Source organism: Heptranchias perlo, chromosome 12, assembly GCF_035084215.1.
Source record: "Heptranchias perlo isolate sHepPer1 chromosome 12, sHepPer1.hap1, whole genome shotgun sequence".
Classification (NCBI taxonomy): domain Eukaryota; kingdom Metazoa; phylum Chordata; class Chondrichthyes; order Hexanchiformes; family Hexanchidae; genus Heptranchias; species Heptranchias perlo.
The window spans coordinates 68,995,774-69,023,536 of NC_090336.1; the positions used below are offsets into that span (position 1 = coordinate 68,995,774).

A 27,763-nucleotide genomic window follows, 5' to 3' on the forward strand; every position below is an offset into this window, starting at 1 on the left:
CTCCTCGTTTCTTTCGGGGGAGGAGCAGCTTGAGAGACAGCTTTCAATTGCAATCGGCACTCCTGAAACATTAACGCCTTGTTGCTTGCGACAGTTAACCCAGCCATTAACATGACAACGGACAGGGCCCAGTCAGGGAGCAGCTTGAGAGACAGCTTTCAATCGGCACTCCTGAAACATTAACGCCTTGTTGCTTGCGACAGTTAACCCAGCCATTAACATGACAACGGACAGGGCCCAGTGAGGGAGCAGCTTGAGAGACAGCTTTCAATCGGCACTCCTGAAACATTAACGCCTTGTTGCTTGCGACAGTTAACCCAGCCATTAACATGACAACGGACAGGGCCCAGTGAGGGAGCAGCTTGAGAGACAGCTTTCAATCGGCACTTCCGAAACATTAACGCCTCGTTTCTTTCGGGGGAGGAGCAGCTTGAGAGACAGCTTTCAATTGCAATCGGCACTCCTGAAACATTAACGCCTTGTTGCTTGCGACAGTTAACCCAGCCATTAACACGTCTTGTCTTTTTATTTCCCATCTCCAGCCAGCCAGCCAGGCAGGCAGCCGAGCCACAGCCAGCATCTGCAGTATTTTCTTTTGATTGGTCTTGCCTGCTGTGGAAGGAATGTTTAAACACGAGCTGCTGATTGTCAGCACCTCACCTCTTTCTCGATTGTCTGTTGCAATCTCACTCACTCACTCACTCACTCACTGTGAGACACGTCACGTCACGTCCCTAGTTTACCTTAAAGAGGTTTCCTTCCACGGCAGTTCGTTAGTGACGGAGAATGAGTGACGTAGGTCCGTTGAGACCCAACCCTCTCCCATCTGATTGGTGGCCTACTGGCAAAGTTACCAATCTGTCACGCAGTCCGAGCAAGAAAGGAGAAAACGGCAACTTCTTTCAACTGATCCACTGTTGCAATTAGAAACGGTGGCAAAAATGTGCCCAGAACGGCAGTGCTGCGAGACTGCTTTAAACACAGTCAGGCAGAGAAAAAAGAAGGAGGGCAAACAGGACCCAAGATCAATTCGCATCGAGCGCGGTATCGCTTCTCGGCCTTTTGGCTAAGATCAAGTGGTCAAGTGGGGGAAGGCAACCATTTGGAGCCTTCCTGCCATTGTATGCCGGGGGGATGCAGTCAGGGAGAAATCCCCTCGGGCAGAGTGTAGAGCTTTGGCTTGTAGAGCTTTGGCTTGATGTAATGTCACTGCAAGGAATCTGGAATGAATCTGTAAGGCAATAAGGCACCCCAGAGTGTCAGAAAAAAAAAAAAAAAAAAAATCTGTTCTTATCAGTTTAATATCTGATACGTCCCCTATCTGGGGACCATATATTAAATTGATTTTTGGAACAGGGAGATGGAATAGGGGCTTGCTCCGTCCACTCCACGCATCGACCCAGTATTGCAGTGTCTCTGGGAACGGTGCACCTCCCTGTGGGGAGATATTCAAAAAGAAAAACAGCTCGTTCCCAGCGTCTCTGTACATGTGTGTGTGTGTATGTATTATTAGTGAGAATAAAGCATATATATTGCACTGACTTTCTCAGCTCAGTGGTATCTTTTTCTTCTCCTGGGCTGAGTGCCGCTCGCACGCACGCACGCACGCACGCACGCAGCCAGCGATATAATTGAAACTGCAAAATAACTGGACGTCCAGCTTGAGAGACAGCTTTCAATTGCAATAGGCGTTTCCGAAACATTAACTCCTCGTTTCTTTCGGGGGAGGAGCAGCTTGAGAGACAGCTTTCAATTGCAATCGGCACTCCTGAAACATTAACGCCTTGTTGCTTGCGACAGTTAACCCAGCCATTAACATGACAACGGACAGGGCCCAGTCAGGGAGCAGCTTGAGAGACAGCTTTCAATCGGCACTCCTGAAACATTAACGCCTTGTTGCTTGCGACAGTTAACCCAGCCATTAACATGACAACGGACAGGGCCCAGTGAGGGAGCAGCTTGAGAGACAGCTTTCAATCGGCACTCCTGAAACATTAACGCCTTGTTGCTTGCGACAGTTAACCCAGCCATTAACATGACAACGGACAGGGCCCAGTGAGGGAGCAGCTTGAGAGACAGCTTTCAATCGGCACTTCCGAAACATTAACGCCTCGTTTCTTTCGGGGGAGGAGCAGCTTGAGAGACAGCTTTCAATTGCAATCGGCACTCCTGAAACATTAACGCCTTGTTGCTTGCGACAGTTAACCCAGCCATTAACATGACAACGGACAGGGCCCAGTCAGGGAGCAGCTTGAGAGACAGCTTTCAATCGGCACTCCTGAAACATTAACGCCTTGTTGCTTGCGACAGTTAACCCAGCCATTAACATGACAACGGACAGGGCCCAGTGAGGGAGCAGCTTGAGAGACAGCTTTCAATCGGCACTCCTGAAACATTAACGCCTTGTTGCTTGCGACAGTTAACCCAGCCATTAACATGACAACGGACAGGGCCCAGTCAGGGAGCAGCTTGAGAGACAGCTTTCAATCGGCACTCCTGAAACATTAACGCCTTGTTGCTTGCGACAGTTAACCCAGCCATTAACATGACAACGGACAGGGCCCAGTGAGGGAGCAGCTTGAGAGACAGCTTTCAATCGGCACTTCCGAAACATTAACGCCTCGTTTCTTTCGGGGGAGGAGCAGCTTGAGAGACAGCTTTCAATTGCAATCGGCACTCCTGAAACATTAACGCCTTGTTGCTTGCGACAGTTAACCCAGCCATTAACACGTCTTGTCTTTTTATTTCCCATCTCCAGCCAGCCAGCCAGGCAGGCAGCCGAGCCACAGCCAGCATCTGCAGTATTTTCTTTTGATTGGTCTTGCCTGCTGTGGAAGGAATGTTTAAACACGAGCTGCTGATTGTCAGCACCTCACCTCTTTCTCGATTGTCTGTTGCAATCTCACTCACTCACTCACTCACTCACTGTGAGACACGTCACGTCACGTCCCTAGTTTACCTTAAAGAGGTTTCCTTCCACGGCAGTTCGTTAGTGACGGAGAATGAGTGACGTAGGTCCGTTGAGACCCAACCCTCTCCCATCTGATTGGTGGCCTACTGGCAAAGTTACCAATCTGTCACGCAGTCCGAGCAAGAAAGGAGAAAACGGCAACTTCTTTCAACTGATCCACTGTTGCAATTAGAAACGGTGGCAAAAATGTGCCCAGAACGGCAGTGCTGCGAGACTGCTTTAAACACAGTCAGGCAGAGAAAAAAGAAGGAGGGCAAACAGGACCCAAGATCAATTCGCATCGAGCGCGGTATCGCTTCTCGGCCTTTTGGCTAAGATCAAGTGGTCAAGTGGGGGAAGGCAACCATTTGGAGCCTTCCTGCCATTGTATGCCGGGGGGATGCAGTCAGGGAGAAATCCCCTCGGGCAGAGTGTAGAGCTTTGGCTTGTAGAGCTTTGGCTTGATGTAATGTCACTGTAAGGAATCTGGAATGAATCTGTAAGGCAATAAGGCACCCCAGAGTGTCAGAAAAAAAAAAAAAAAAAAAATCTGTTCTTATCAGTTTAATATCTGATACGTCCCCTATCTGGGGACCATATATTAAATTGATTTTTGGAACAGGGAGATGGAATAGGGGCTTGCTCCGTCCACTCCACGCATCGACCCAGTATTGCAGTGTCTCTGGGAACGGTGCACCTCCCTGTGGGGAGATATTCAAAAAGAAAAACAGCTCGTTCCCAGCGTCTCTGTACATGTGTGTGTGTGTATGTATTATTAGTGAGAATAAAGCATATATATTGCACTGACTTTCTCAGCTCAGTGGTATCTTTTTCTTCTCCTGGGCTGAGTGCCGCTCGCACGCACGCACGCACGCACGCAGCCAGCGATATAATTGAAACTGCAAAATAACTGGACGTCCAGCTTGAGAGACAGCTTTCAATTGCAATAGGCGTTTCCGAAACATTAACTCCTCGTTTCTTTCGGGGGAGGAGCAGCTTGAGAGACAGCTTTCAATTGCAATCGGCACTCCTGAAACATTAACGCCTTGTTGCTTGCGACAGTTAACCCAGCCATTAACATGACAACGGACAGGGCCCAGTCAGGGAGCAGCTTGAGAGACAGCTTTCAATCGGCACTCCTGAAACATTAACGCCTTGTTGCTTGCGACAGTTAACCCAGCCATTAACATGACAACGGACAGGGCCCAGTCAGGGAGCAGCTTGAGAGACAGCTTTCAATCGGCACTCCTGAAACATTAACGCCTTGTTGCTTGCGACAGTTAACCCAGCCATTAACATGACAACGGACAGGGCCCAGTCAGGGAGCAGCTTGAGAGACAGCTTTCAATCGGCACTCCTGAAACATTAACGCCTTGTTGCTTGCGACAGTTAACCCAGCCATTAACATGACAACGGACAGGGCCCAGTGAGGGAGCAGCTTGAGAGACAGCTTTCAATCGGCACTTCCGAAACATTAACGCCTCGTTTCTTTCGGGGGAGGAGCAGCTTGAGAGACAGCTTTCAATTGCAATCGGCACTCCTGAAACATTAACGCCTTGTTGCTTGCGACAGTTAACCCAGCCATTAACACGTCTTGTCTTTTTATTTCCCATCTCCAGCCAGCCAGCCAGGCAGGCAGCCGAGCCACAGCCAGCATCTGCAGTATTTTCTTTTGATTGGTCTTGCCTGCTGTGGAAGGAATGTTTAAACACGAGCTGCTGATTGTCAGCACCTCACCTCTTTCTCGATTGTCTGTTGCAATCTCACTCACTCACTCACTCACTCACTCACTCACTCACTGTGAGACACGTCACGTCACGTCCCTAGTTTACCTTAAAGAGGTTTCCTTCCACGGCAGTTCGTTAGTGACGGAGAATGAGTGACGTAGGTCCGTTGAGACCCAACCCTCTCCCATCTGATTGGTGGCCTACTGGCAAAGTTACCAATCTGTCACGCAGTCCGAGCAAGAAAGGAGAAAACGGCAACTTCTTTCAACTGATCCACTGTTGCAATTAGAAACGGTGGCAAAAATGTGCCCAGAACGGCAGTGCTGCGAGACTGCTTTAAACACAGTCAGGCAGAGAAAAAAGAAGGAGGGCAAACAGGACCCAAGATCAATTCGCATCGAGCGCGGTATCGCTTCTCGGCCTTTTGGCTAAGATCAAGTGGTCAAGTGGGGGAAGGCAACCATTTGGAGCCTTCCTGCCATTGTATGCCGGGGGGATGCAGTCAGGGAGAAATCCCCTCGGGCAGAGTGTAGAGCTTTGGCTTGTAGAGCTTTGGCTTGATGTAATGTCACTGCAAGGAATCTGGAATGAATCTGTAAGGCAATAAGGCACCCCAGAGTGTCAGAAAAAAAAAAAAAAAAAAAAAAAAAAAAAAAAAAAAAAAAAAAAAAAAAAAAAAAATCTGTTCTTATCAGTTTAATATCTGATACGTCCCCTATCTGGGGACCATATATTAAATTGATTTTTGGAACAGGGAGATGGAATAGGGGCTTGCTCCGTCCACTCCACGCATCGACCCAGTATTGCAGTGTCTCTGGGAACGGTGCACCTCCCTGTGGGGAGATATTCAAAAAGAAAAACAGCTCGTTCCCAGCGTCTCTGTACATGTGTGTGTGTGTATGTATTATTAGTGAGAATAAAGCATATATATTGCACTGACTTTCTCAGCTCAGTGGTATCTTTTTCTTCTCCTGGGCTGAGTGCCGCTCGCACGCACGCACGCACGCACGCACGCACGCACGCACGCAGCCAGCGATATAATTGAAACTGCAAAATAACTGGACGTCCAGCTTGAGAGACAGCTTTCAATTGCAATAGGCGTTTCCGAAACATTAACTCCTCGTTTCTTTCGGGGGAGGAGCAGCTTGAGAGACAGCTTTCAATTGCAATCGGCACTCCTGAAACATTAACGCCTTGTTGCTTGCGACAGTTAACCCAGCCATTAACATGACAACGGACAGGGCCCAGTCAGGGAGCAGCTTGAGAGACAGCTTTCAATCGGCACTCCTGAAACATTAACGCCTTGTTGCTTGCGACAGTTAACCCAGCCATTAACATGACAACGGACAGGGCCCAGTGAGGGAGCAGCTTGAGAGACAGCTTTCAATCGGCACTCCTGAAACATTAACGCCTTGTTGCTTGCGACAGTTAACCCAGCCATTAACATGACAACGGACAGGGCCCAGTCAGGGAGCAGCTTGAGAGACAGCTTTCAATCGGCACTCCTGAAACATTAACGCCTTGTTGCTTGCGACAGTTAACCCAGCCATTAACATGACAACGGACAGGGCCCAGTGAGGGAGCAGCTTGAGAGACAGCTTTCAATCGGCACTTCCGAAACATTAACGCCTCGTTTCTTTCGGGGGAGGAGCAGCTTGAGAGACAGCTTTCAATTGCAATCGGCACTCCTGAAACATTAACGCCTTGTTGCTTGCGACAGTTAACCCAGCCATTAACACGTCTTGTCTTTTTATTTCCCATCTCCAGCCAGCCAGCCAGGCAGGCAGCCGAGCCACAGCCAGCATCTGCAGTATTTTCTTTTGATTGGTCTTGCCTGCTGTGGAAGGAATGTTTAAACACGAGCTGCTGATTGTCAGCACCTCACCTCTTTCTCGATTGTCTGTTGCAATCTCACTCACTCACTCACTCACTCACTCACTCACTCACTGTGAGACACGTCACGTCACGTCCCTAGTTTACCTTAAAGAGGTTTCCTTCCACGGCAGTTCGTTAGTGACGGAGAATGAGTGACGTAGGTCCGTTGAGACCCAACCCTCTCCCATCTGATTGGTGGCCTACTGGCAAAGTTACCAATCTGTCACGCAGTCCGAGCAAGAAAGGAGAAAACGGCAACTTCTTTCAACTGATCCACTGTTGCAATTAGAAACGGTGGCAAAAATGTGCCCAGAACGGCAGTGCTGCGAGACTGCTTTAAACACAGTCAGGCAGAGAAAAAAGAAGGAGGGCAAACAGGACCCAAGATCAATTCGCATCGAGCGCGGTATCGCTTCTCGGCCTTTTGGCTAAGATCAAGTGGTCAAGTGGGGGAAGGCAACCATTTGGAGCCTTCCTGCCATTGTATGCCGGGGGGATGCAGTCAGGGAGAAATCCCCTCGGGCAGAGTGTAGAGCTTTGGCTTGTAGAGCTTTGGCTTGATGTAATGTCACTGCAAGGAATCTGGAATGAATCTGTAAGGCAATAAGGCACCCCAGAGTGTCAGAAAAAAAAAAAAAAAAAAAAAAAAAAAAAAAATCTGTTCTTATCAGTTTAATATCTGATACGTCCCCTATCTGGGGACCATATATTAAATTGATTTTTGGAACAGGGAGATGGAATAGGGGCTTGCTCCGTCCACTCCACGCATCGACCCAGTATTGCAGTGTCTCTGGGAACGGTGCACCTCCCTGTGGGGAGATATTCAAAAAGAAAAACAGCTCGTTCCCAGCGTCTCTGTACATGTGTGTGTGTGTATGTATTATTAGTGAGAATAAAGCATATATATTGCACTGACTTTCTCAGCTCAGTGGTATCTTTTTCTTCTCCTGGGCTGAGTGCCGCTCGCACGCACGCACGCACGCACGCAGCCAGCGATATAATTGAAACTGCAAAATAACTGGACGTCCAGCTTGAGAGACAGCTTTCAATTGCAATAGGCGTTTCCGAAACATTAACTCCTCGTTTCTTTCGGGGGAGGAGCAGCTTGAGAGACAGCTTTCAATTGCAATCGGCACTCCTGAAACATTAACGCCTTGTTGCTTGCGACAGTTAACCCAGCCATTAACATGACAACGGACAGGGCCCAGTCAGGGAGCAGCTTGAGAGACAGCTTTCAATCGGCACTCCTGAAACATTAACGCCTTGTTGCTTGCGACAGTTAACCCAGCCATTAACATGACAACGGACAGGGCCCAGTGAGGGAGCAGCTTGAGAGACAGCTTTCAATCGGCACTCCTGAAACATTAACGCCTTGTTGCTTGCGACAGTTAACCCAGCCATTAACATGACAACGGACAGGGCCCAGTCAGGGAGCAGCTTGAGAGACAGCTTTCAATCGGCACTCCTGAAACATTAACGCCTTGTTGCTTGCGACAGTTAACCCAGCCATTAACATGACAACGGACAGGGCCCAGTGAGGGAGCAGCTTGAGAGACAGCTTTCAATCGGCACTTCCGAAACATTAACGCCTCGTTTCTTTCGGGGGAGGAGCAGCTTGAGAGACAGCTTTCAATTGCAATCGGCACTCCTGAAACATTAACGCCTTGTTGCTTGCGACAGTTAACCCAGCCATTAACACGTCTTGTCTTTTTATTTCCCATCTCCAGCCAGCCAGCCAGGCAGGCAGCCGAGCCACAGCCAGCATCTGCAGTATTTTCTTTTGATTGGTCTTGCCTGCTGTGGAAGGAATGTTTAAACACGAGCTGCTGATTGTCAGCACCTCACCTCTTTCTCGATTGTCTGTTGCAATCTCACTCACTCACTCACTCACTCACTCACTCACTCACTGTGAGACACGTCACGTCACGTCCCTAGTTTACCTTAAAGAGGTTTCCTTCCACGGCAGTTCGTTAGTGACGGAGAATGAGTGACGTAGGTCCGTTGAGACCCAACCCTCTCCCATCTGATTGGTGGCCTACTGGCAAAGTTACCAATCTGTCACGCAGTCCGAGCAAGAAAGGAGAAAACGGCAACTTCTTTCAACTGATCCACTGTTGCAATTAGAAACGGTGGCAAAAATGTGCCCAGAACGGCAGTGCTGCGAGACTGCTTTAAACACAGTCAGGCAGAGAAAAAAGAAGGAGGGCAAACAGGACCCAAGATCAATTCGCATCGAGCGCGGTATCGCTTCTCGGCCTTTTGGCTAAGATCAAGTGGTCAAGTGGGGGAAGGCAACCATTTGGAGCCTTCCTGCCATTGTATGCCGGGGGGATGCAGTCAGAGAGAAATCCCCTCGGGCAGAGTGTAGAGCTTTGGCTTGTAGAGCTTTGGCTTGATGTAATGTCACTGCAAGGAATCTGGAATGAATCTGTAAGGCAATAAGGCACCCCAGAGTGTCAGAAAAAAAAAAAAAAAAAAAAAAAAAAAAAAAAAAAAAAAAAAAAAATCTGTTCTTATCAGTTTAATATCTGATACGTCCCCTATCTGGGGACCATATATTAAATTGATTTTTGGAACAGGGAGATGGAATAGGGGCTTGCTCCGTCCACTCCACGCATCGACCCAGTATTGCAGTGTCTCTGGGAACGGTGCACCTCCCTGTGGGGAGATATTCAAAAAGAAAAACAGCTCGTTCCCAGCGTCTCTGTACATGTGTGTGTGTGTATGTATTATTAGTGAGAATAAAGCATATATATTGCACTGACTTTCTCAGCTCAGTGGTATCTTTTTCTTCTCCTGGGCTGAGTGCCGCTCGCACGCACGCACGCACGCACGCAGCCAGCGATATAATTGAAACTGCAAAATAACTGGACGTCCAGCTTGAGAGACAGCTTTCAATTGCAATAGGCGTTTCCGAAACATTAACTCCTCGTTTCTTTCGGGGGAGGAGCAGCTTGAGAGACAGCTTTCAATTGCAATCGGCACTCCTGAAACATTAACGCCTTGTTGCTTGCGACAGTTAACCCAGCCATTAACATGACAACGGACAGGGCCCAGTCAGGGAGCAGCTTGAGAGACAGCTTTCAATCGGCACTCCTGAAACATTAACGCCTTGTTGCTTGCGACAGTTAACCCAGCCATTAACATGACAACGGACAGGGCCCAGTGAGGGAGCAGCTTGAGAGACAGCTTTCAATCGGCACTCCTGAAACATTAACGCCTTGTTGCTTGCGACAGTTAACCCAGCCATTAACATGACAACGGACAGGGCCCAGTCAGGGAGCAGCTTGAGAGACAGCTTTCAATCGGCACTCCTGAAACATTAACGCCTTGTTGCTTGCGACAGTTAACCCAGCCATTAACATGACAACGGACAGGGCCCAGTGAGGGAGCAGCTTGAGAGACAGCTTTCAATCGGCACTTCCGAAACATTAACGCCTCGTTTCTTTCGGGGGAGGAGCAGCTTGAGAGACAGCTTTCAATTGCAATCGGCACTCCTGAAACATTAACGCCTTGTTGCTTGCGACAGTTAACCCAGCCATTAACACGTCTTGTCTTTTTATTTCCCATCTCCAGCCAGCCAGCCAGGCAGGCAGCCGAGCCACAGCCAGCATCTGCAGTATTTTCTTTTGATTGGTCTTGCCTGCTGTGGAAGGAATGTTTAAACACGAGCTGCTGATTGTCAGCACCTCACCTCTTTCTCGATTGTCTGTTGCAATCTCACTCACTCACTCACTCACTCACTCACTCACTCACTGTGAGACACGTCACGTCACGTCCCTAGTTTACCTTAAAGAGGTTTCCTTCCACGGCAGTTCGTTAGTGACGGAGAATGAGTGACGTAGGTCCGTTGAGACCCAACCCTCTCCCATCTGATTGGTGGCCTACTGGCAAAGTTACCAATCTGTCACGCAGTCCGAGCAAGAAAGGAGAAAACGGCAACTTCTTTCAACTGATCCACTGTTGCAATTAGAAACGGTGGCAAAAATGTGCCCAGAACGGCAGTGCTGCGAGACTGCTTTAAACACAGTCAGGCAGAGAAAAAAGAAGGAGGGCAAACAGGACCCAAGATCAATTCGCATCGAGCGCGGTATCGCTTCTCGGCCTTTTGGCTAAGATCAAGTGGTCAAGTGGGGGAAGGCAACCATTTGGAGCCTTCCTGCCATTGTATGCCGGGGGGATGCAGTCAGGGAGAAATCCCCTCGGGCAGAGTGTAGAGCTTTGGCTTGTAGAGCTTTGGCTTGATGTAATGTCACTGCAAGGAATCTGGAATGAATCTGTAAGGCAATAAGGCACCCCAGAGTGTCAAAAAAAAAAAAAAAAAAAAAAAAAAAAAATCTGTTCTTATCAGTTTAATATCTGATACGTCCCCTATCTGGGGACCATATATTAAATTGATTTTTGGAACAGGGAGATGGAATAGGGGCTTGCTCCGTCCACTCCACGCATCGACCCAGTATTGCAGTGTCTCTGGGAACGGTGCACCTCCCTGTGGGGAGATATTCAAAAAGAAAAACAGCTCGTTCCCAGCGTCTCTGTACATGTGTGTGTGTGTATGTATTATTAGTGAGAATAAAGCATATATATTGCACTGACTTTCTCAGCTCAGTGGTATCTTTTTCTTCTCCTGGGCTGAGTGCCGCTCGCACGCACGCACGCACGCACGCACGCACGCAGCCAGCGATATAATTGAAACTGCAAAATAACTGGACGTCCAGCTTGAGAGACAGCTTTCAATTGCAATAGGCGTTTCCGAAACATTAACTCCTCGTTTCTTTCGGGGGAGGAGCAGCTTGAGAGACAGCTTTCAATTGCAATCGGCACTCCTGAAACATTAACGCCTTGTTGCTTGCGACAGTTAACCCAGCCATTAACATGACAACGGACAGGGCCCAGTCAGGGAGCAGCTTGAGAGACAGCTTTCAATCGGCACTCCTGAAACATTAACGCCTTGTTGCTTGCGACAGTTAACCCAGCCATTAACATGACAACGGACAGGGCCCAGTGAGGGAGCAGCTTGAGAGACAGCTTTCAATCGGCACTCCTGAAACATTAACGCCTTGTTGCTTGCGACAGTTAACCCAGCCATTAACATGACAACGGACAGGGCCCAGTGAGGGAGCAGCTTGAGAGACAGCTTTCAATCGGCACTTCCGAAACATTAACGCCTCGTTTCTTTCGGGGGAGGAGCAGCTTGAGAGACAGCTTTCAATTGCAATCGGCACTCCTGAAACATTAACGCCTTGTTGCTTGCGACAGTTAACCCAGCCATTAACACGTCTTGTCTTTTTATTTCCCATCTCCAGCCAGCCAGCCAGGCAGGCAGCCGAGCCACAGCCAGCATCTGCAGTATTTTCTTTTGATTGGTCTTGCCTGCTGTGGAAGGAATGTTTAAACACGAGCTGCTGATTGTCAGCACCTCACCTCTTTCTCGATTGTCTGTTGCAATCTCACTCACTCACTCACTCACTCACTGTGAGACACGTCACGTCACGTCCCTAGTTTACCTTAAAGAGGTTTCCTTCCACGGCAGTTCGTTAGTGACGGAGAATGAGTGACGTAGGTCCGTTGAGACCCAACCCTCTCCCATCTGATTGGTGGCCTACTGGCAAAGTTACCAATCTGTCACGCAGTCCGAGCAAGAAAGGAGAAAACGGCAACTTCTTTCAACTGATCCACTGTTGCAATTAGAAACGGTGGCAAAAATGTGCCCAGAACGGCAGTGCTGCGAGACTGCTTTAAACACAGTCAGGCAGAGAAAAAAGAAGGAGGGCAAACAGGACCCAAGATCAATTCGCATCGAGCGCGGTATCGCTTCTCGGCCTTTTGGCTAAGATCAAGTGGTCAAGTGGGGGAAGGCAACCATTTGGAGCCTTCCTGCCATTGTATGCCGGGGGGATGCAGTCAGGGAGAAATCCCCTCGGGCAGAGTGTAGAGCTTTGGCTTGTAGAGCTTTGGCTTGATGTAATGTCACTGCAAGGAATCTGGAATGAATCTGTAAGGCAATAAGGCACCCCAGAGTGTCAGAAAAAAAAAAAAAAAAAAAAAAAAAAAAAAAAAAAAAAAAAAAAAAAAAAAAAAATCTGTTCTTATCAGTTTAATATCTGATACGTCCCCTATCTGGGGACCATATATTAAATTGATTTTTGGAACAGGGAGATGGAATAGGGGCTTGCTCCGTCCACTCCACGCATCGACCCAGTATTGCAGTGTCTCTGGGAACGGTGCACCTCCCTGTGGGGAGATATTCAAAAAGAAAAACAGCTCGTTCCCAGCGTCTCTGTACATGTGTGTGTGTGTATGTATTATTAGTGAGAATAAAGCATATATATTGCACTGACTTTCTCAGCTCAGTGGTATCTTTTTCTTCTCCTGGGCTGAGTGCCGCTCGCACGCACGCACGCACGCACGCACGCAGCCAGCGATATAATTGAAACTGCAAAATAACTGGACGTCCAGCTTGAGAGACAGCTTTCAATTGCAATAGGCGTTTCCGAAACATTAACTCCTCGTTTCTTTCGGGGGAGGAGCAGCTTGAGAGACAGCTTTCAATTGCAATCGGCACTCCTGAAACATTAACGCCTTGTTGCTTGCGACAGTTAACCCAGCCATTAACATGACAACGGACAGGGCCCAGTCAGGGAGCAGCTTGAGAGACAGCTTTCAATCGGCACTCCTGAAACATTAACGCCTTGTTGCTTGCGACAGTTAACCCAGCCATTAACATGACAACGGACAGGGCCCAGTGAGGGAGCAGCTTGAGAGACAGCTTTCAATCGGCACTCCTGAAACATTAACGCCTTGTTGCTTGCGACAGTTAACCCAGCCATTAACATGACAACGGACAGGGCCCAGTGAGGGAGCAGCTTGAGAGACAGCTTTCAATCGGCACTTCCGAAACATTAACGCCTCGTTTCTTTCGGGGGAGGAGCAGCTTGAGAGACAGCTTTCAATTGCAATCGGCACTCCTGAAACATTAACGCCTTGTTGCTTGCGACAGTTAACCCAGCCATTAACACGTCTTGTCTTTTTATTTCCCATCTCCAGCCAGCCAGCCAGGCAGGCAGCCGAGCCACAGCCAGCATCTGCAGTATTTTCTTTTGATTGGTCTTGCCTGCTGTGGAAGGAATGTTTAAACACGAGCTGCTGATTGTCAGCACCTCACCTCTTTCTCGATTGTCTGTTGCAATCTCACTCACTCACTCACTCACTCACTGTGAGACACGTCACGTCACGTCCCTAGTTTACCTTAAAGAGGTTTCCTTCCACGGCAGTTCGTTAGTGACGGAGAATGAGTGACGTAGGTCCGTTGAGACCCAACCCTCTCCCATCTGATTGGTGGCCTACTGGCAAAGTTACCAATCTGTCACGCAGTCCGAGCAAGAAAGGAGAAAACGGCAACTTCTTTCAACTGATCCACTGTTGCAATTAGAAACGGTGGCAAAAATGTGCCCAGAACGGCAGTGCTGCGAGACTGCTTTAAACACAGTCAGGCAGAGAAAAAAGAAGGAGGGCAAACAGGACCCAAGATCAATTCGCATCGAGCGCGGTATCGCTTCTCGGCCTTTTGGCTAAGATCAAGTGGTCAAGTGGGGGAAGGCAACCATTTGGAGCCTTTCTGCCATTGTATGCCGGGGGGATGCAGTCAGGGAGAAATCCCCTCGGGCAGAGTGTAGAGCTTTGGCTTGTAGAGCTTTGGCTTGATGTAATGTCACTGCAAGGAATCTGGAATGAATCTGTAAGGCAATAAGGCACCCCAGAGTGTCAGAAAAAAAAAAAAAAAAAAAAAAAAAAATCTGTTCTTATCAGTTTAATATCTGATACGTCCCCTATCTGGGGACCATATATTAAATTGATTTTTGGAACAGGGAGATGGAATAGGGGCTTGCTCCGTCCACTCCACGCATCGACCCAGTATTGCAGTGTCTCTGGGAACGGTGCACCTCCCTGTGGGGAGATATTCAAAAAGAAAAACAGCTCGTTCCCAGCGTCTCTGTACATGTGTGTGTGTGTATGTATTATTAGTGAGAATAAAGCATATATATTGCACTGACTTTCTCAGCTCAGTGGTATCTTTTTCTTCTCCTGGGCTGAGTGCCGCTCGCACGCACGCACGCACGCACGCACGCAGCCAGCGATATAATTGAAACTGCAAAATAACTGGACGTCCAGCTTGAGAGACAGCTTTCAATTGCAATAGGCGTTTCCGAAACATTAACTCCTCGTTTCTTTCGGGGGAGGAGCAGCTTGAGAGACAGCTTTCAATTGCAATCGGCACTCCTGAAACATTAACGCCTTGTTGCTTGCGACAGTTAACCCAGCCATTAACATGACAACGGACAGGGCCCAGTCAGGGAGCAGCTTGAGAGACAGCTTTCAATCGGCACTCCTGAAACATTAACGCCTTGTTGCTTGCGACAGTTAACCCAGCCATTAACATGACAACGGACAGGGCCCAGTGAGGGAGCAGCTTGAGAGACAGCTTTCAATCGGCACTCCTGAAACATTAACGCCTTGTTGCTTGCGACAGTTAACCCAGCCATTAACATGACAACGGACAGGGCCCAGTGAGGGAGCAGCTTGAGAGACAGCTTTCAATCGGCACTTCCGAAACATTAACGCCTCGTTTCTTTCGGGGGAGGAGCAGCTTGAGAGACAGCTTTCAATTGCAATCGGCACTCCTGAAACATTAACGCCTTGTTGCTTGCGACAGTTAACCCAGCCATTAACACGTCTTGTCTTTTTATTTCCCATCTCCAGCCAGCCAGCCAGGCAGGCAGCCGAGCCACAGCCAGCATCTGCAGTATTTTCTTTTGATTGGTCTTGCCTGCTGTGGAAGGAATGTTTAAACACGAGCTGCTGATTGTCAGCACCTCACCTCTTTCTCGATTGTCTGTTGCAATCTCACTCACTCACTCACTCACTCACTGTGAGACACGTCACGTCACGTCCCTAGTTTACCTTAAAGAGGTTTCCTTCCACGGCAGTTCGTTAGTGACGGAGAATGAGTGACGTAGGTCCGTTGAGACCCAACCCTCTCCCATCTGATTGGTGGCCTACTGGCAAAGTTACCAATCTGTCACGCAGTCCGAGCAAGAAAGGAGAAAACGGCAACTTCTTTCAACTGATCCACTGTTGCAATTAGAAACGGTGGCAAAAATGTGCCCAGAACGGCAGTGCTGCGAGACTGCTTTAAACACAGTCAGGCAGAGAAAAAAGAAGGAGGGCAAACAGGACCCAAGATCAATTCGCATCGAGCGCGGTATCGCTTCTCGGCCTTTTGGCTAAGATCAAGTGGTCAAGTGGGGGAAGGCAACCATTTGGAGCCTTCCTGCCATTATATGCCGGGGGGATGCAGTCAGGGAGAAATCCCCTCGGGCAGAGTGTAGAGCTTTGGCTTGTAGAGCTTTGGCTTGATGTAATGTCACTGCAAGGAATCTGGAATGAATCTGTAAGGCAATAAGGCACCCCAGAGTGTCAGAAAAAAAAAAAAAAAAAAAAAAAAAAAAAAAAAAAAAAAAAAAAAAATCTGTTCTTATCAGTTTAATATCTGATACGTCCCCTATCTGGGGACCATATATTAAATTGATTTTTGGAACAGGGAGATGGAATAGGGGCTTGCTCCGTCCACTCCACGCATCGACCCAGTATTGCAGTGTCTCTGGGAACGGTGCACCTCCCTGTGGGGAGATATTCAAAAAGAAAAACAGCTCGTTCCCAGCGTCTCTGTACATGTGTGTGTGTGTATGTATTATTAGTGAGAATAAAGCATATATATTGCACTGACTTTCTCAGCTCAGTGGTATCTTTTTCTTCTCCTGGGCTGAGTGCCGCTCGCACGCACGCACGCACGCACGCACGCAGCCAGCGATATAATTGAAACTGCAAAATAACTGGACGTCCAGCTTGAGAGACAGCTTTCAATTGCAATAGGCGTTTCCGAAACATTAACTCCTCGTTTCTTTCGGGGGAGGAGCAGCTTGAGAGACAGCTTTCAATTGCAATCGGCACTCCTGAAACATTAACGCCTTGTTGCTTGCGACAGTTAACCCAGCCATTAACATGACAACGGACAGGGCCCAGTCAGGGAGCAGCTTGAGAGACAGCTTTCAATCGGCACTCCTGAAACATTAACGCCTTGTTGCTTGCGACAGTTAACCCAGCCATTAACATGACAACGGACAGGGCCCAGTGAGGGAGCAGCTTGAGAGACAGCTTTCAATCGGCACTCCTGAAACATTAACGCCTTGTTGCTTGCGACAGTTAACCCAGCCATTAACATGACAACGGACAGGGCCCAGTGAGGGAGCAGCTTGAGAGACAGCTTTCAATCGGCACTTCCGAAACATTAACGCCTCGTTTCTTTCGGGGGAGGAGCAGCTTGAGAGACAGCTTTCAATTGCAATCGGCACTCCTGAAACATTAACGCCTTGTTGCTTGCGACAGTTAACCCAGCCATTAACACGTCTTGTCTTTTTATTTCCCATCTCCAGCCAGCCAGCCAGGCAGGCAGCCGAGCCACAGCCAGCATCTGCAGTATTTTCTTTTGATTGGTCTTGCCTGCTGTGGAAGGAATGTTTAAACACGAGCTGCTGATTGTCAGCACCTCACCTCTTTCTCGATTGTCTGTTGCAATCTCACTCACTCACTCACTCACTCACTGTGAGACACGTCACGTCACGTCCCTAGTTTACCTTAAAGAGGTTTCCTTCCACGGCAGTTCGTTAGTGACGGAGAATGAGTGACGTAGGTCCGTTGAGACCCAACCCTCTCCCATCTGATTGGTGGCCTACTGGCAAAGTTACCAATCTGTCACGCAGTCCGAGCAAGAAAGGAGAAAACGGCAACTTCTTTCAACTGATCCACTGTTGCAATTAGAAACGGTGGCAAAAATGTGCCCAGAACGGCAGTGCTGCGAGACTGCTTTAAACACAGTCAGGCAGAGAAAAAAGAAGGAGGGCAAACAGGACCCAAGATCAATTCGCATCGAGCGCGGTATCGCTTCTCGGCCTTTTGGCTAAGATCAAGTGTAGTATCTGTTCTTATCAGTTTAATATCTGATACGTCCCCTATCTGGGGACCATATATTAAATTGATTTTTGGAACAGGGAGATGGAATAGGGGCTTGCTCCGTCCACTCCACGCATCGACCCAGTATTGCAGTGTCTCTGGGAACGGTGCACCTCCCTGTGGGGAGATATTCAAAAAGAAAAACAGCTCGTTCCCAGCGTCTCTGTACATGTGTGTGTGTGTATGTATTATTAGTGAGAATAAAGCATATATATTGCACTGACTTTCTCAGCTCAGTGGTATCTTTTTCTTCTCCTGGGCTGAGTGCCGCTCGCACGCACGCACGCACGCACGCACGCAGCCAGCGATATAATTGAAACTGCAAAATAACTGGACGTCCAGCTTGAGAGACAGCTTTCAATTGCAATAGGCGTTTCCGAAACATTAACTCCTCGTTTCTTTCGGGGGAGGAGCAGCTTGAGAGACAGCTTTCAATTGCAATCGGCACTCCTGAAACATTAACGCCTTGTTGCTTGCGACAGTTAACCCAGCCATTAACATGACAACGGACAGGGCCCAGTCAGGGAGCAGCTTGAGAGACAGCTTTCAATCGGCACTCCTGAAACATTAACGCCTTGTTGCTTGCGACAGTTAACCCAGCCATTAACATGACAACGGACAGGGCCCAGTGAGGGAGCAGCTTGAGAGACAGCTTTCAATCGGCACTCCTGAAACATTAACGCCTTGTTGCTTGCGACAGTTAACCCAGCCATTAACATGACAACGGACAGGGCCCAGTGAGGGAGCAGCTTGAGAGACAGCTTTCAATCGGCACTTCCGAAACATTAACGCCTCGTTTCTTTCGGGGGAGGAGCAGCTTGAGAGACAGCTTTCAATTGCAATCGGCACTCCTGAAACATTAACGCCTTGTTGCTTGCGACAGTTAACCCAGCCATTAACACGTCTTGTCTTTTTATTTCCCATCTCCAGCCAGCCAGCCAGGCAGGCAGCCGAGCCACAGCCAGCATCTGCAGTATTTTCTTTTGATTGGTCTTGCCTGCTGTGGAAGGAATGTTTAAACACGAGCTGCTGATTGTCAGCACCTCACCTCTTTCTCGATTGTCTGTTGCAATCTCACTCACTCACTCACTCACTCACTGTGAGACACGTCACGTCACGTCCCTAGTTTACCTTAAAGAGGTTTCCTTCCACGGCAGTTCGTTAGTGACGGAGAATGAGTGACGTAGGTCCGTTGAGACCCAACCCTCTCCCATCTGATTGGTGGCCTACTGGCAAAGTTACCAATCTGTCACGCAGTCCGAGCAAGAAAGGAGAAAACGGCAACTTCTTTCAACTGATCCACTGTTGCAATTAGAAACGGTGGCAAAAATGTGCCCAGAACGGCAGTGCTGCGAGACTGCTTTAAACACAGTCAGGCAGAGAAAAAAGAAGGAGGGCAAACAGGACCCAAGATCAATTCGCATCGAGCGCGGTATCGCTTCTCGGCCTTTTGGCTAAGATCAAGTGTGTTCCTTTTCGGGCTTATTTGGATCTGAGCGGACTGGAACGCTGGCCGCGACCTCGTGCGCTCGCAAAGTGCGGACTTTGCTGTGATTGGTCGTTTGTGTGCTGGCTCCGCCCCTAAATTTGCATAAGGACCACACCAACACTGCAATGGCAGGGAAGGGCACCCGGGCAGTCGGCCATGGTGTGCCAAACACCGTCAGGGTGACGGTAACGACAGTCGAATGTGTTTCGCCGGTGGATCGGGAGCTTTTCGTCAAGCGCGTTCTGCTCGACTGCTGTGGATTCAAAGCGACGGACATCTTCTGCCTCCAGGATTTCCCTCGAAGCGGACATTTTGACGTCACCTTCAAGACCGTCGCTGGATGCCAGAAGCTTCTTCAAGTCTTCAAGGAGAAGGGGAGCGTCGGACTGCTGGCCATGCTCGCTGCGGAGCCGCTTTTCACCCTCCCAACGCAGAGGAATCGCAAGCTGATTGTACACATGTACAACCCACACGTCCCGGTCGCCGATGTGCTGACGTTCCTCGCCAGATACGTCGACAGGGCGCAGAACAGCGTCGACGTCACCGACCAGTTTGGGATCTGGACCAGCAAGAGGGAAGTCACGGCAACGTTGAGACTGGACGCCCACGGCAACATCGTCCACCCTCCCTCCAGCTTCGCCATCGGAGGAAGTCGAGGATACATCACGTACGTGGGGCAGCCCAGAGTCTGTCGCACCTGCGGCAAATCCGGCCATTTGGCGAACACCTGCACTGCAACCATCTGCAAGAACTGCAAACAGGAAGGACACCAGACTATGGACTGCAAGGAGAGCAAGCGCTGCAACCTGTGCGGGCTGGAAGGCCATCTCTACAGGGTCTGCCCCGAACGCAACCTCAGCTACGCCCAGGCGGCCAAGAACAACACAGCGGAGGAGGAGGGGGAAACAAGCAAGGATGCCCCAAAGAAGGCCAAGAATCAGCGCCCGGCCGCGACCTCCTCCAAGAAGACCCTAGCCCAGGAAAACAATGAACGAGGAAAGGGTCAAGCCGAAAACTGCCAGACCCCGACACCCAGCTCCGAGCCTCCTCAACAGATGACAGAGTCCATGGACGAGGAGGCAGCAGAGGGAGGATGGCAGCTGGTGGTCAATAAAACCAAAAAGAAGAAGCCAGAGAAAAGGAAACAAGCCCCTGCCGACACTACACCAGGGGCCAAAAGAGCACTCGAGTCGCAGTCGGACTGCAACGACTACCCCGAGTCTGACGAGGAGGGACGACAGGAGCGAAGTGGTCAGCCGTCCCACCCAAAGCGGCAAAATACCCAAGGTGACCCCGATGCGATCGGCACCCCCCATCTCCAGAACACTGGGAGCGACAACGCCTCCAGTGCCCTCCAGCTCCGGGAAGCCGGCAGCATCGTAGTGCCCAGCGCACACCAGCTCCGAGACACCGGGAGCAGCACCGCAGAGAGCGAAGACCAGCTCCGGGAAACCGGGAGAAGCGACAACGAGGAGCCCCAACCGATCGAGGATCGCACGGACTCTTCACCCGACACCAGGCCGCCGATGTCACCCCGGCGGGACGACGACCCCCTCTCTGAGGCAGAACAGAACTCGTACCTCAGCTCAGGGATCGTGGAACACTTTACACAGATCACCTATATGCAGAAACACGGCCAAGAGCTGGAAACAGCAAACGGACTGACGGGTGAGACTTTAAACATTTGTTAAAATGGGTCTGAAAGTCGCATCCATTAACGTGCGTAGCGTTAAAAGCACTACGCGATGTGTGTCGACCTTGGACTACCTGGCCAAGGTCAAGAGCGACCTGCTGTTCTTACAGGAGTGCGGCCTGCCGCATCTCAGCAATTACAGGCAATGGTCGCAGCGCTGGGCCCACGGGCCGTCTATCTGGTCGGGAGGCAACGATAACCGTGCCTCCGGCCTGGGGATTCTGCTGCGGGGGGGCAACTTCACCATCACCGAAGTAAAGGAGGTGGTGGGGGGCCGTCTCCTCGTAGCAGACGTAAAGTACAAAAACGCTCCGCTCCGGCTGATCAACGTGTACGCCCCGGCTCTGAAGGACGAGCGGCTGGCCGTCTTCCAGCAGCTCCCACTGCTGCTGGCGACGTCCAAGCCGGTCATTCTCGGCGGTGACTTCAACTGCATCATCGATGCGGCTGGACGATCCGGCAGAGCCGACAGCAAACTGGACGCCACGTCCAAACTCCTGATGGAAGCGGTGAAAGACGCCAAGCTGTGCGACGTCTTCAGCAACCCTGCAGACGGAGCGGCGCGTCAATACACCTGGTCCAGACCAGACGGGTCCGTCCGTTCCAGGATAGACTTCCTGTTTGTATCCCCGAAGCTCAAGGTCAGATCCACCAAGGTCACACCGGTGTTCTTCTCTGACCACTGCCTCCTCCTGGCCGACTGTCACCTACAGGACGATCAGAGAGTGGGCAGGGGGACATGGAAGCTGAACGTGAAACTGTTGACCCCGGGAAACATTGAGGAACTGACGAGGGATTACAAAGGTTGGAGAACCGTAAAACCCCTCTTTGATTCCCCAGTGCACTGGTGGGAAGCCATCAAGGCGAACATCAAGAGGTTCTTCATCCTCAAAGGTGTTCAGAAGGCGAGAGAGAGGCAGAGGGAAACGTCCCGACTCCAGAAAAGCATGCAGAATCTTCTCCTGCTGCAGTCGATGGGGATCGATGTCGGGGAGGAACTCAGAGAGGTGAAGGACCAGCAAGCCTCGCTCTTTGCCTCCGAGGCCTCCAAGATCATCTTCCGGTCCAGAGTCCGCTCCGTGGAGCAGGACGAGACTTGCTCGCGCTTCTTCTTCCAAAAGGTGCACAGAGAGAGCTCTGTGATCAGCAGCCTGAAGGAAGAGAACGGCTCGGTCACGTCCTCGCAGCCCGACATACTGAGGATCTGCAAATCCTTTTATGCCGGACTGTACGACGCGAAGCCCACAGACAGCGCGGCCTCCCACTCCTTCTTGTCGTCTATCACGGAGGTTCTAGACGACAGCAAGCGGGAGAGTCTGGATCACCCGCTAACTCTGGACGAACTGACAAAGGCCGTCCGATCCTTCGAGAAGAGTAAGACTCCCGGAAGCGACGGCTTACCGATGGAGTTGTACTCGGCTCTGTGGGACTGGATAGGCCCAGACCTGCTGGAAGTGTACGGGGGTATGCTTCTGGCAGGCAGCATGTCAGACTCCATGAGGAAAGGCATCATCACCCTCATCTACAAACAGAAGGGGGAGAGGGAAGAAATCAAAAATTGGCGACCCATCTCACTACTTAACGTGGACTACAAAATTCTGTCCAAGGTCATCGCCAATCGGGTCAAGTCAGCCCTGGAGGTGGTGATCCACCCCGATCAGACCTGCGCCGTACCCGGCAGGAAGATCTCTGACAGCCTGGCGCTACTCAGGGATACGATTGCCTACGTACAGGACAGGGGGGTGAACACCTGCCTGATTAGCCTGGACCAGGAGAAGGCCTTTGACAGAATATCCCACACGTACATGATGGACGTGCTCTCCAAAATGGGGTTTGGGGAGGGAATCCGAAATTGGATCCAACTGCTCTACACAAACATCAGTAGCGCAGTTTCAATCAACGGGTGGGAATCAGAAAGCTTTCCGATCAAATCTGGAGTCAGGCAGGGCTGTCCTCTCTCCTCCGTCTTGTTCGTGTGTTGCATCGAACCCTTTGCCGAGTCCATCAGGAGGGATGCGGGCATAAGAGGGGTGACGATCCCAGGCAGCGGAGGCACTCAGGTCAAGGCCTCCCTGTACATGGATGACGTCGCCGTCTTTTGCTCGGATCAGCTGTCGGTCCGCAGATTGATGAGCATCTGCGACCAGTTCGAACTGGCCTCGGGGGCCAGGGTAAATCGTAGCAAGAGCGAGGCCATGTTCTTTGGGAACTGGACCGACCGATCCTTTGTCCCCTTCACCGTCAGGTCGGATTACCTGAAGGTGCTGGGGATCTGGTTCGGGGGGGCCGGGGCGTGCACCAAAAACTGGGAGGAGCGTATCTCCAAGGTTAAGCAGAAACTGGGACTGTGGGATCAACGATCCCTCTCGATCGTGGGCAAGAACCTGGTCATCAGGTGCGAGGTGCTCTCGGTGTTGCTGTACGTGGCGCAGGTCTGGCCCATACCTCGCTCCTGCGCCGCGACAGTCACCCGAGCCATCTTCCACTTTGTCTGGAGATCAAAAATGGACCGTGTCCGCAGGGTCACGATGTACAAATCTCCAGAGAAAGGGGGGAAAGGCGTGCCCAACGTGGCCCTCATCCTGATGGCCACCTTTGTGTGCGGCTGCATCAAGCTGTGCATAGACCCTCAGTACGCAAACACAAAGTGTCACTACGTGCTGAGGTTCTACCTGTCCCCGGTGTTGAGAAGGATGGGCCTGGCCACGCTGCCACGGAACGCTCCGTCCAGTTGGACCGTTCCGCCCCACCTGTCCTGCGTGGAAAGGTTTGTGCAGGAAAACACCTTTGACCACAAGGCGATCAGCAAGTGGTCCGCACGTAACGTCCTCGAGACCCTGCGGGAAAAGGAGATGGTGGATCCTGTCGGTTGGTTCCCCGAGCAGACTGTCAATGTCATTTGGCAGAACGCCTCATCGCCAGAGCTTTCAAACAAGCACCAAGACCTAGCTTGGCTGGTGGTGAGAAGGGCCCTTCCCGTCAGATCCTTCATGCACTCCCGGGCTCTCAGCGCCACCGCGCGCTGTCCCAGAGGAGGCTGCGGTGGAGACGAGACCGTCACCCATCTCCTTATGGAATGTGCCTTTGCAAAGAAGGTCTGGAGAGAGATGCAGTGGTATCTGTCCAGGTTCGTCCCGAGCAGTTCCGTAACACAGGTTTCTGTGCTCTACGGGCTGTTCCCGGGGACGCACACTGAGACGGACATCGGCTGCTGCTGGAAGACCATCAACTCGGTGAAAGACGCCCTTTGGTCTGCCCGAAACTTGCTGGTCTTCCAGCACAAGGAGCTGTCCTCGACCGAGTGTTGCAGACTGGCACATTCCAAGGTCCAGGACTACGTGCTGAGGGACGCACTGAGGATGGGTGCGGCCGCCGCAAAGGCCCTGTGGGGAAAGGCAACCGTTTAGAGCCTTCCCGACATTGTAAACCGAGGGGCTGCAATCAGGGAAAAACCCCCTCGGGCAGAATGTAAAATTCAAATTGCTGTAATGTAACTGTAATGAATCTGAAATGGACCAGAAATGAATCTGTAATCAATAATCTGTGTTGAGTATGATGCAATGAGACACCCGAGAGTGTCATGAACTGTAATGATGTCCAATGTTTTCATTGTACTGCACTTAACGTAACCTGCAAATTGTATAATCTGTATTGTGTACGTTTGGAAAGTGATATGACAACTGTTTTGTATGTACTGCTGCAAATTTTTTATGAATAAAGTATATTTTTTGGAAAAAAAAAAAAAAAAAAATCTGTTCTTATCAGTTTAATATCTGATACGTCCCCTATCTGGGGACCATATATTAAATTGATTTTTGGAACAGGGAGATGGAATAGGGGCTTGCTCCGTCCACTCCACGCATCGACCCAGTATTGCAGTGTCTCTGGGAACGGTGCACCTCCCTGTGGGGAGATATTCAAAAAGAAAAACAGCTCGTTCCCAGCGTCTCTGTACATGTGTGTGTGTGTATGTATTATTAGTGAGAATAAAGCATATATATTGCACTGACTTTCTCAGCTCAGTGGTATCTTTTTCTTCTCCTGGGCTGAGTGCCGCTCGCACGCACGCACGCACGCACGCACGCAGCCAGCGATATAATTGAAACTGCAAAATAACTGGACGTCCAGCTTGAGAGACAGCTTTCAATTGCAATAGGCGTTTCCGAAACATTAACTCCTCGTTTCTTTCGGGGGAGGAGCAGCTTGAGAGACAGCTTTCAATTGCAATCGGCACTCCTGAAACATTAACGCCTTGTTGCTTGCGACAGTTAACCCAGCCATTAACATGACAACGGACAGGGCCCAGTCAGGGAGCAGCTTGAGAGACAGCTTTCAATCGGCACTCCTGAAACATTAACGCCTTGTTGCTTGCGACAGTTAACCCAGCCATTAACATGACAACGGACAGGGCCCAGTGAGGGAGCAGCTTGAGAGACAGCTTTCAATCGGCACTCCTGAAACATTAACGCCTTGTTGCTTGCGACAGTTAACCCAGCCATTAACATGACAACGGACAGGGCCCAGTGAGGGAGCAGCTTGAGAGACAGCTTTCAATCGGCACTTCCGAAACATTAACGCCTCGTTTCTTTCGGGGGAGGAGCAGCTTGAGAGACAGCTTTCAATTGCAATCGGCACTCCTGAAACATTAACGCCTTGTTGCTTGCGACAGTTAACCCAGCCATTAACACGTCTTGTCTTTTTATTTCCCATCTCCAGCCAGCCAGCCAGGCAGGCAGCCGAGCCACAGCCAGCATCTGCAGTATTTTCTTTTGATTGGTCTTGCCTGCTGTGGAAGGAATGTTTAAACACGAGCTGCTGATTGTCAGCACCTCACCTCTTTCTCGATTGTCTGTTGCAATCTCACTCACTCACTCACTCACTCACTGTGAGACACGTCACGTCACGTCCCTAGTTTACCTTAAAGAGGTTTCCTTCCACGGCAGTTCGTTAGTGACGGAGAATGAGTGACGTAGGTCCGTTGAGACCCAACCCTCTCCCATCTGATTGGTGGCCTACTGGCAAAGTTACCAATCTGTCACGCAGTCCGAGCAAGAAAGGAGAAAACGGCAACTTCTTTCAACTGATCCACTGTTGCAATTAGAAACGGTGGCAAAAATGTGCCCAGAACGGCAGTGCTGCGAGACTGCTTTAAACACAGTCAGGCAGAGAAAAAAGAAGGAGGGCAAACAGGACCCAAGATCAATTCGCATCGAGCGCGGTATCGCTTCTCGGCCTTTTGGCTAAGATCAAGTGGTCAAGTGGGGGAAGGCAACCATTTGGAGCCTTCCTGCCATTGTATGCCGGGGGGATGCAGTCAGGGAGAAATCCCCTCGGGCAGAGTGTAGAGCTTTGGCTTGTAGAGCTTTGGCTTGATGTAATGTCACTGCAAGGAATCTGGAATGAATCTGTAAGGCAATAAGGCACCCCAGAGTGTCAGAAAAAAAAAAAAAAAAAAAAAAAATCTGTTCTTATCAGTTTAATATCTGATACGTCCCCTATCTGGGGACCATATATTAAATTGATTTTTGGAACAGGGAGATGGAATAGGGGCTTGCTCCGTCCACTCCACGCATCGACCCAGTATTGCAGTGTCTCTGGGAACGGTGCACCTCCCTGTGGGGAGATATTCAAAAAGAAAAACAGCTCGTTCCCAGCGTCTCTGTACATGTGTGTGTGTGTATGTATTATTAGTGAGAATAAAGCATATATATTGCACTGACTTTCTCAGCTCAGTGGTATCTTTTTCTTCTCCTGGGCTGAGTGCCGCTCGCACGCACGCACGCACGCACGCACGCAGCCAGCGATATAATTGAAACTGCAAAATAACTGGACGTCCAGCTTGAGAGACAGCTTTCAATTGCAATAGGCGTTTCCGAAACATTAACTCCTCGTTTCTTTCGGGGGAGGAGCAGCTTGAGAGACAGCTTTCAATTGCAATCGGCACTCCTGAAACATTAACGCCTTGTTGCTTGCGACAGTTAACCCAGCCATTAACATGACAACGGACAGGGCCCAGTCAGGGAGCAGCTTGAGAGACAGCTTTCAATCGGCACTCCTGAAACATTAACGCCTTGTTGCTTGCGACAGTTAACCCAGCCATTAACATGACAACGGACAGGGCCCAGTGAGGGAGCAGCTTGAGAGACAGCTTTCAATCGGCACTCCTGAAACATTAACGCCTTGTTGCTTGCGACAGTTAACCCAGCCATTAACATGACAACGGACAGGGCCCAGTGAGGGAGCAGCTTGAGAGACAGCTTTCAATCGGCACTTCCGAAACATTAACGCCTCGTTTCTTTCGGGGGAGGAGCAGCTTGAGAGACAGCTTTCAATTGCAATCGGCACTCCTGAAACATTAACGCCTTGTTGCTTGCGACAGTTAACCCAGCCATTAACACGTCTTGTCTTTTTATTTCCCATCTCCAGCCAGCCAGCCAGGCAGGCAGCCGAGCCACAGCCAGCATCTGCAGTATTTTCTTTTGATTGGTCTTGCCTGCTGTGGAAGGAATGTTTAAACACGAGCTGCTGATTGTCAGCACCTCACCTCTTTCTCGATTGTCTGTTGCAATCTCACTCACTCACTCACTCACTCACTGTGAGACACGTCACGTCACGTCCCTAGTTTACCTTAAAGAGGTTTCCTTCCACGGCAGTTCGTTAGTGACGGAGAATGAGTGACGTAGGTCCGTTGAGACCCAACCCTCTCCCATCTGATTGGTGGCCTACTGGCAAAGTTACCAATCTGTCACGCAGTCCGAGCAAGAAAGGAGAAAACGGCAACTTCTTTCAACTGATCCACTGTTGCAATTAGAAACGGTGGCAAAAATGTGCCCAGAACGGCAGTGCTGCGAGACTGCTTTAAACACAGTCAGGCAGAGAAAAAAGAAGGAGGGCAAACAGGACCCAAGATCAATTCGCATCGAGCGCGGTATCGCTTCTCGGCCTTTTGGCTAAGATCA

The 27,763-nt window shown here is 50.1% G+C and overlaps 2 non-coding genes and 10 pseudogenes across 2 annotated transcripts; all 12 read left to right on the forward strand.

The window, feature by feature from the left end:
• Positions 1 to 1,229: 1,229 nt before the first annotated feature.
• On the forward strand, positions 1,230 to 1,436 carry LOC137328380 (U2 spliceosomal RNA; annotated as a pseudogene).
• Positions 1,437 to 3,445: 2,009 nt separating this feature from the next.
• Positions 3,446 to 3,652, forward strand: LOC137328381 (U2 spliceosomal RNA; annotated as a pseudogene).
• Positions 3,653 to 5,340: 1,688 nt separating this feature from the next.
• Positions 5,341 to 5,511, forward strand: LOC137328629 (U2 spliceosomal RNA; annotated as a pseudogene).
• Positions 5,512 to 7,143: 1,632 nt separating this feature from the next.
• LOC137328488 (U2 spliceosomal RNA) lies at positions 7,144 to 7,362 on the forward strand (annotated as a pseudogene).
• A 1,678-nt stretch (positions 7,363 to 9,040) lies between these two features.
• On the forward strand, positions 9,041 to 9,211 carry LOC137328631 (U2 spliceosomal RNA; annotated as a pseudogene).
• A 1,616-nt stretch (positions 9,212 to 10,827) lies between these two features.
• Positions 10,828 to 11,042, forward strand: LOC137328473 (U2 spliceosomal RNA; annotated as a pseudogene).
• A 1,574-nt stretch (positions 11,043 to 12,616) lies between these two features.
• Positions 12,617 to 12,787, forward strand: LOC137328632 (U2 spliceosomal RNA; annotated as a pseudogene).
• Positions 12,788 to 14,286: 1,499 nt separating this feature from the next.
• LOC137328466 (U2 spliceosomal RNA) lies at positions 14,287 to 14,500 on the forward strand (annotated as a pseudogene).
• A 1,562-nt stretch (positions 14,501 to 16,062) lies between these two features.
• Positions 16,063 to 16,233, forward strand: LOC137328633 (U2 spliceosomal RNA; annotated as a pseudogene).
• Positions 16,234 to 17,549: 1,316 nt separating this feature from the next.
• On the forward strand, positions 17,550 to 17,740 carry LOC137330591 (U2 spliceosomal RNA). Its single transcript, XR_010965057.1, has one exon. It is a non-coding gene; the product is annotated as a U2 spliceosomal RNA (small nuclear RNA).
• A 6,785-nt stretch (positions 17,741 to 24,525) lies between these two features.
• LOC137328297 (U2 spliceosomal RNA) lies at positions 24,526 to 24,708 on the forward strand. The gene has a single exon (XR_010964766.1). It is a non-coding gene; the product is annotated as a U2 spliceosomal RNA (small nuclear RNA).
• Positions 24,709 to 26,207: 1,499 nt separating this feature from the next.
• On the forward strand, positions 26,208 to 26,418 carry LOC137328441 (U2 spliceosomal RNA; annotated as a pseudogene).
• Positions 26,419 to 27,763: the final 1,345 nt, after the last annotated feature.